The sequence below is a fragment of the Myotis myotis genome, unplaced genomic scaffold (assembly GCF_014108235.1).
Source record: "Myotis myotis isolate mMyoMyo1 unplaced genomic scaffold, mMyoMyo1.p scaffold_m19_p_11, whole genome shotgun sequence".
Classification (NCBI taxonomy): domain Eukaryota; kingdom Metazoa; phylum Chordata; class Mammalia; order Chiroptera; family Vespertilionidae; genus Myotis; species Myotis myotis.
Window position 1 is genome coordinate 46,392,877 of NW_023416315.1, and position 9,430 is coordinate 46,402,306.

Here is a 9,430-nt window from a genome sequence, read left to right on the forward strand (position 1 = left end):
TTTTGTTATTGTATTGTATGAGTTCCTCATATATTTTGGACATCAACCCCTTATTAGATATATCACTTGAGAATATTCTTCTATTCAGTAGGTTGATTTTTTATTTTGTTGGAGGTTTCCTTCACTATGCAGAAGCTTTTTAGTTTGATGAAGCCTCATTTGTTTATTTTTGCTTTTGTTTTTATTGCTGTAGGGGACATATCAAAAAATATTACTCAAACTGATGTAAAATAATTTACTTCCTATGTTTTCTTATAGGAATTTATTCTTTCAGGCCTTACGTTTAAGTGTTTAACCCATTTTGAGTTTATTTTTGTATATGGTGTAGAGAGTAGTCCAGTTTCTTTCTTTTTCTTTTGTTTTTGTTTTTGTTTTGTATGTAGAGAATAGTCCAGTTTCTTTTTTTTATGGTTGAAGAGACTGTCATTACTCCATTGTATATTTTTACCCCCTTTCTCATAGATCAGTTCATTATACAAGCAAGGATTTATTTCTGGACTCGCTAGTCTGTTCCATTGATCAATGTGTCTGTTTTTTTTGTGCCAGTATCATGCTGTTTTGATTATTATAGCTTTGTAGTATAGTTTGATATCAGGGAGCTTGACATCTACAACTTTGCTTTTCTTTCTCAAGATTACTTTGGCAACTCAGGGTCTTTTATGGATATATATTAATTGTAAGATTATTTGTTTTACTTATGAAAAGAATTACATTGGCATTTTGATTGGCATTCAATTGCATTGAATCTGTAGATTGCTTTGGGTAGTGTGGTCATTTTATTTTTTAAATGTGTTTTTATTGATTTTTAGAGAAAGAGGATGGGAGAGGGAGAGGGAGAGAGAGATACAAACATCAATGAGAGAGAAACAACAACATTGATTGGCCACCTTCTGCATACTCCTTCTGGGGATTGACCCCTCAACCAGGGCCTGTGCCCTGACCAGGAATTGAACCAGTGACCGCTTGGTGTATGGGTCAATGCTCAACCACTGCGCTCAACACCAGGCAGGCTTAACAATATTAATCCTTCCAATTCATGAGCACAGTATATCCTTCCATTTATGTATGTACTCTTCAATTTTCCTTGAGCCCTGTAAGTGGGACTGCAAGCTATTGCAACCCCTATGGGAAACAACATGGAGATTCCCCACCCCCACTCCCCAAAAAAACAACAACTAAAAGTATATATACTATATGAAGTAGCAATTCAACTTCTGTGTATTTATAAATTAAAAAATGACAACACTTACTTGAAAGATATATGCACCCCTATGTACATTGCAGGATTAGCCAAGATATGAAAGCAACCTAGGTGTCATCAATACATGAACTGATAAATAAGATGTGGTTTATATATAAAATAAAATATTATGCAACAACGAAAAGTGAAATCTTGCCATTTGCAACAATCATAGATGGATCTAGAAGGTAGTATGCTAAGAGAAATAAGTCAGGCAGAGAAAGACAAATACCACATGGCTTCACTTATATGTGAAATCTAAAATAGCAAAACAAATGAACAAACAAAACAGAAACATAGACCAAAGGGATGGTTATCAGAAAGGAGGAGGTAGGGGATGGTGAAAAGGGAAAGAGGAAATATAGTCAATTATTGTGATAAGTTTGCAGAGTGACAGAGGATTACTGGATTTAGTGGGGCGATTACAGTGCAAGGTATAAAAATGTCAAATCACTGTATTGTTCATCTGAAACTAATGTAACCAATATATTATTGTATGCCAGTATACTTAAATAAAAATAATTTAAAAACACTTATATTGAAAATCTTTGAGGAAAATGTTATCTTTATATTAAAGAGAATATTAGTGAGAGATTTCCAGAAGATAAAAATAACAGACCTATTAAGTGGAAAGCAGCCTTCCAGTTATCTTCTGTATCAAACAATGTATATAAATGGAGTACTTAAAAAATAAATAAAATGTCAAACACATCCACTCATGATCTTGATTTTCTTATGTGCAAAGAAAACATTAGAAATGATACTTATGTTTTCTCCAACTCCAAAGTATACCCCTTTGCCTCACATTCTCCTATTAAATTCATCATCTATTTGCATAACATCAAAATAACCAAGATTGTATTCACATGTTCAGTTGACATAATTGAGTGTATTAATGAATTATTTTATCACAATGTAGAAAGTTGAGGAACTACTGTAATTAACTTTGACTTTTTAACAGTGTATTTAAAACTCAGCAAAATCCTTTCCAGTGTTCATTTTGTGACAGATTGATTGGGTGTGACCCATATACTAGTCAATAATTTTAATTTAAGGTCTGCCTATTTCTCCAAACTGCATAAACAATGAAACTTTCAAAAGAGCATTTTTTAAAAAGCAAGAAGAAGAAAAGTATTTGCCCTTGATTTTCTTCCCTTTATTCTCCATTTGTCAATATAAACACTTTATTCAGGAAAACAAAACAAAACAAATGGAGTGCCTTTTAGCCTATACCTTCCTTATATAAGGTAAATTAGAATTTAAAAGAATAGGGTCTTTGAAGTGTTTGGGGAGATTTTGAAGTAAAAATAAAATAATTAAAAACCCACCATTCAACCAAATAATAAGCAATTACCTGCATGATCTTTTAGTCCTAATAAAATAGACATATCAACAGAGGAAAAGAAATTGCTACATTGTTAACATATACCTATATCTGTTAGTTTGATATCTGAAATGATGAAATTCGTGTATTTATAGGTTTGTGCCAGTTATAAGACCAATTATAAACGCCCATTTCCTCCAAGGGTTTCTTAAGCCTTTGGTTCAAAAGAGCTTGAGTTACTCACGAAAGATCTGTATTTTTCAAACATGCAACCAGTGACTCACAGGCTTAATAACAGCCAGCAGTTTTCTTTCCATCCCCCAGTCCCCTCTGTTCTCTCCTGCTTAGCCAGAACATACAAATTAATTGCTTGTTTTTAGCATCCCCTTCCATTGCTTATATCAATTCTTGGCTATGATGCTTTAATAACTATACCTAGCTTATATATTAAACTATATTCTAGAACAGGGGTGGGCAAACTTTTTGACTCGAGGGCCACAATGGGTTCTTAAACTGGACCGGAGGGCCGGAACAAAAGCATGGATGGAGTGTTTGTGTGAACTAATATAAATTCAAAGTAAACATCATTACATAAAAGGGTACGGTCTTTTTTTTTTTAGTTTTATTCATTTCAAACGGGCCGGATCCGGCCCGCGGGCCGTAGTTTGCCCACGGCTGTTCTAGAAGGAGCTAACATAATCAATGAGAGAAAAAAATTATATAAATCTATCATCTATCTATCTATCTATCTATCTATCTATCTATCTATCCATCCATCCATCTATCCATCCAGGTTTTGGAAGGAACTGTGAAATCTATATTAGAAGCATTCCAAAATTCATTTTAATATAATAAATCAAATCCTTACACTTTTCTCTGAAGTAGTTTTTGTAGGATGCTGAATTGGGAAAGAATGCAATGGAAAATCTTTGTCACAGTTTGTCCCTTATAGCTATTATTCTCAAAAATCTTTCAGCATGATATTCTTTCAGTTACTGGAGATGCCTCCTTCAAGAAAAGAAAACAAGCTATATCTCTGTCCTCATATAGTTTACATAGCAGTGAGTGAAAATCAACGATAGATATGCTATAAACAATTGCATGATATGTTACAGGATGATCACTACCATGGAAAAAATTCGACAGGGAAAGAGGAGAATGAGGAGTTCCTATTTAAATTAGATGTTGTACTTTCAATAAGAAAGTGAAAACTGAGCAAAAACTTGAAGGAGATAATGGATCAAATATATGAACTTTCAGTCAGAGAATGTTGCAGGCAGGGAGAATGGTTAGGTCAAGTGTGTTTAACACAATGTGCCTGCCAGAAAGTTTGGGGTTTTAATATAAGATTCTAAGAGAATACACATCCTTAAGACTCCAAGGAAGTAAATTTTCAGATAGAATTTAATCCAGATTATCATAGCAAACACAGAGTCTTTTGTTCATTCATTTATTCATTCAGAGACCAAACAAATGAATACTAAGCCTTTCATTATCCTGAGCACTGGAAACACAAATAAGTGTTAGACAATCGGGAAACACTTATGTAAGCAAATCTTTACATTTCACACCATAAGTTCCACAATCGTGCATGTTTACAGAACTCTTTTGGATGATAGTAGAGTGGTGACCAACTATCCTGGGGAAGTCATGAATAGCTTCACTGAGGAAGTGATATTTGATCTGGTTCCTGAAGAATGAGTAAGATTTCACAAGGAAGAAATAAGAGAGAGGTATTTCTGGGCGCAGAATCATATCTGTAAAAATGGAGGTATAGAAAAGATTATGAAGAAGTCTTGATTTCACAGGTATATGAGAAGGAAAAGTAGAAATGAGTAAGGTACAAAATACTAAGTTGTTTTGGACTCTCATTTGTCAGGATATTTTAGTAGAAAACTGACATAATCAGGTTTGTAAATTAGAATTATTTGGTGGTGGACATAGAGGATGGATTGCCCCATTCAGACAACTTTCTACAGTTACCAGCTAGTCATGAGATCTCTGTAAATACATGTATAAAGATGACTTAATTCATCAGGGAAAGCTTTATAACATTACGTCGAAACCTCACTGCTAGTGTTGATGTAGAACAGAACTCAGAACAGGATAGGTTACTTCCGAAAATATTTAAATCACAACCCTATGGGGTGTACAATATGTGGGTATACAAGATTCCACTCTAGACTTTATGCTATTTAATGAGGTATCCTGAGTAACTCTAAAGCAATATAAAATATTTGTTGAGTGCTTCTCGTATATCTTGTAGTATGCTCGTTCCTTTTATGCATTACCTCATATATTCTTCAAAACAACTCTGAGGTAGTCATTATAACTTCCTACATATTATAAATGAGGAAAATGATATGTATGAAGGTTAAGTAACATAATAGCTAAAGCAGTTCTTATTGGAATCAGGTAGTTTTGATTGCAAGTGCTTTGTTAAACTACTTCTCTGAAACTCTGGCACGTATTTGTGTCTGCAGTATTTTCCCATTAAAGCACAACATACATCTGATGTTTTCTCTTCTACAAATTTTGAAGTTGCTTTCATTTATGCACTGAGACCTGTGTTAGTGACTAGAAGGATATACTGAGGTTTCTCATGACAAGAACTTGTGATGGGTATGAGTTTTTCTCTTGCTTGCAGAGGCACAGAGGTTTACTTCCCACACTTCATGGTTGCTGATACAAAGCATGATAGACTGAGGCCAAAAACAAAGGACATTGTTACTCAAGGGAATTGCAGAAGCTGGAGTGTCAGCATTCATACTGGTTCCTTAAACCCCAAGTCCCAAAGAATAATGCAGAGGACCATGCCATCCATGTCTGCATATGCATTGGGGTGAGTTAAGAAAACTTGAACCTTTTATAGTGGCATTCATTAAGTCTACCTGAATTTTGCCTTCCATGACAACTATATTTATATTTTATTGGACAGGAAACAAACCATCCCTTGTTTTAGAGAGAGATACTGCTTCTATCTTTCAGATGATTTCCTATGCAAGACTCCTTGCAAACATAGAACAAAGGTGGTCAGGTCAGATCATTAGTTTGGGAGACCTAGAGAAACGCAAGAAGCTCATGGAGGATTGTCTCCCAGCATCTCACCCATAGGAAACCTGTGCTAGAGGATATGTGAGAAAGCCTTACAACCACCATTTCCATTTTATATTTCTGGAATCCCATTGCAGACTGGAAATGCAAACATTTCCTAGAACTTCACTTGGATAATTTAAGCCAAGTTCTATTCCACTGCCAGAGCCATATAAAAGTTTGCAGATTTCATTATGTGATGAACAAGTCTCTGTGGAATTGATGTTTAATCAAAGTACAGAAAACTCTTACTCGTTGGTAGATTTTGATACCACAGTCAAAGGTCTCAGTCAAAGTATTCTTTTTAGCACTGTTACTATTTGAACTGCACATACCCTTGTTCTCAGTGATAGAGAGATACTGTAGGCAAAATAATTTACTATTTTAAAGTACTTTGACTGCTGGATAATGCTTCACACCATTCTGATTTTCTTAGAGATGTGAATAAAAATGTGAAAATGTTCTTTTTACCACCAAATAAAACTTTATTATTCCAGTCAATAGATCAAGGAAACATTTCAACTTGTAAAGCCTATACCTTAAGATGAATTTTCAGTCAGGTTATTCACACAACTAACATCATGCACTTTTCTTAGCTGCACTTTGGATGAAATGTGACATAAAGCATGCATTTAAAATAATAAGAGCATCTAGACAAAAGGAATTGTGTATAATATGATGCTGTATGGCAGAAGCATTTACTGTACTGTGCAAATGATATTGCAGAGCCATATAAAAGTTTGCAGATTTCATTATGTGATGAACAAGTCTCTGTGGAGTTGATTTTTAATCAAATTACATAAAACTCTTACTCCTTGGTAGATTTGAGCATAAATGGAGTTAATAGAATAGCTGATTGTGGGCATGTTGACTGCCAAAATTTATAGAATTCTAGATATACAGTCAGAGAAACTTAGTAAAGGTGACTTAACAACATAAAGGAAGAAAGTCCTGTGACCAAAAAGAATAAAAATGCCCCAGAGGAAGTGGGACATTTTCAGAAAAAAAGTTCACATTAAAGGAAATCCTAAAGACATTTAAGAACATCAAAAGTGCAAACGATAACATATGGGAAGCTGATCTACACCTAGAAAGAAATAGGACCTTTCTAAGATCTTTGCTCCTTATCTTAAGTTATTTGATGAGAAGAAGGCAAGCACTGTTCAGACTACTCTTGATAAGTCTTTTTACAAATAAATAAAAACCACTTTGGCCAGTTAACTGCCACAATATTTTGAATTTAATAAAAAAGTTCCGCCGCTTGCGTCTATAGGTGCTTATGGGAAGAAATGGTTAATTCTCACTTAAACTACCATATATCAAATAAATATTTATTTGCTCTTTTTAAAATTCCCTACCTGTGATAGGAGAGTTTATCATATTTGGCAAAATATTTAAAAGTACTGGAACAATTGTATTATTGTTACTGATTATCAACATTGATTTGCATGATTTCATCTTGCCCAGCATCCTTCCAGTCCTGCAATGCCATGTAAAGCAAAGACTACCTGTCATTACATGCAGATCTATGATTGCTTGTAATATACATATGTCACAGCCTTATTCAGAAGCAAATAATGAGACTTCTATGTATTTCATTAAAATTTTTCCTACTATCCTACTTTTGCTCATACTGACCTTTTCACCAATGTCTCATTCTCTCCTTTTCCTCTTTTATTTATTGCATGAATATATAAATTAATGGATAAATGGGTAAATATTTATAGGTAGAATATATTATACAAATCAAGTAAATTAAAGTAATTTTTTCCAAAGTGTGATTCTCATACATGAAGGAATTTGGAAAGCAATCTAGTGTAGTGCTGTAAGAAAATACTGTTAGGACTTCTGTTTACCCTTATTTTTTTTAAAAATATATTTTATTGATTTTTTACAGAGAGGAAGGGAGAGAGATAGTTAGAAACATTGATGAGAGAGAAACATCAATCAGCTGCTTCCTGCACATCTCCTACTGGAGATGTGCCCACAACCAAGGTACATGCCCTTGACCGGAATCGAACCTGGGACCTTTCAGTCCACAGGCCGATGCTCTATCCACTGAGCCAAACCTGTTTCGGCTACCCTTATTTTTAAAATCTCATATACAAAAGAGAAACTAAGCTTTAATATTCATGCAGCGGCATTCTTACCGGGTCCTCATACCAAAGAGTTATGTGCTACACGGAGAGCAGGGGGGAATTCCATTGTACAGACTAAGGCCTTCTCCCATGCTTGTTTATGTCCAGCATATTGATCTCATTTGCACTTCATGTAAATGTAGATGAAATGAATTTATGCATTATATCATATTGTTTAAACTAAATATCTCTACAAAATAAATTTAAATTAAAGACAAAAACAATGGAGGAAAAATGGGGGAAGGGCAAAAAATGACATTAGATTTGCACGCCTGCTGCTAGTAGTAGGAGCTAAACATTGATCTCATATTCCAAGAAGTTGCCAAAAAATTCAATATTATTCAGAAAAAAATATCTGTAGTATTCACTTACATGTACTATATAAATGATGAATTTCAACCCAAGTACATATATTCTTGGAAATATTAGCTCATGGTAGCTTAAAGACATCACAGTTAGCAAATGGTTAAAATTTGGTACCCAGAACATGAGGTCAAAATTACGCAGTAATTTTAGCAATGTTGCAAATTAGAGGTACAAATGGAACCTGACAAAACTTTACCAATTAGCAATAAATGTATAGTACAAATTCATAACCACATATGATTGAGTTAATAATAATTATTCATGCAGTAAAAAATAACTGAAAGGGCTTATGTGAAATAATAGACAAAGTGAACAAAATTGCTTTGTTATCAAAATGTTTGGAAGATGTTAAAAATTTAAAGAAATAATTATTAGAACTAATCACTCAGTGGGAGAGGTATACACAATAGTTGAAGGAAAGCACAGGTTTCCAACATGCCTTAGTTTACGGTACTTGTTAGATTCTGTTGTAACCACAACAAAAAATTAAAAAATCACTTTTTTTGGAAGCACTAAAGAGAGTTTACTAAATAATATAGCAATAAAATTATGCCAGGTGTGTACCAGACCTATCAGTGGAATCACTTTCTAAGTTACATAAATGTCTAACAGCTATGCTGTACACCTGAAACTAATATAATGTTGAATGTCAACTGTAATTGAAAAAGAAAAAGAAAAAAGAAGAAAAATGCTCTCAAGAAATATAATTATTCAAAGTAAAATATTGGGGGAAACATATTAGCATAATCTCTGATAAAATGGCTGTTTGACCAGAATTAAAAATAAACAAATAATTCAAAAATTAGCTTACAAAAATAGCATCATATGTGAAATACATTCACTTGCATTATTCATAGGCAAGTTATTGCAGCAATAATGACGTTTAAGGCAGAAATGGAAACAGGTTATCAATATGACTACTTTGTAGGTTGGAATGAAGAAATGGATCTTTAAGAATCATAATTTTGTAAAGAGATAGGGAAAAAAAATGAAAATTCTTTTTTACATAGATGTGATATATTTTCCAACCTTATATCATTATTTTAAATTGATTTTAATTTGTATTTTATGAGCACATATAATATGCTGTGTTACATATGAATAATTTATCCTACATAATAAAAGGCTAATATGCAAATTGACCAAACCACAGAACAACTGGTCGCTATGACATGCACTGACCACCATGGGGCAGACGCTTAATGCAGGCGCTGTCCCCTGGTAGTCAGTGCACTCCGACAGGAGGAGTTCCGCTCAGCCAGAAGCCGG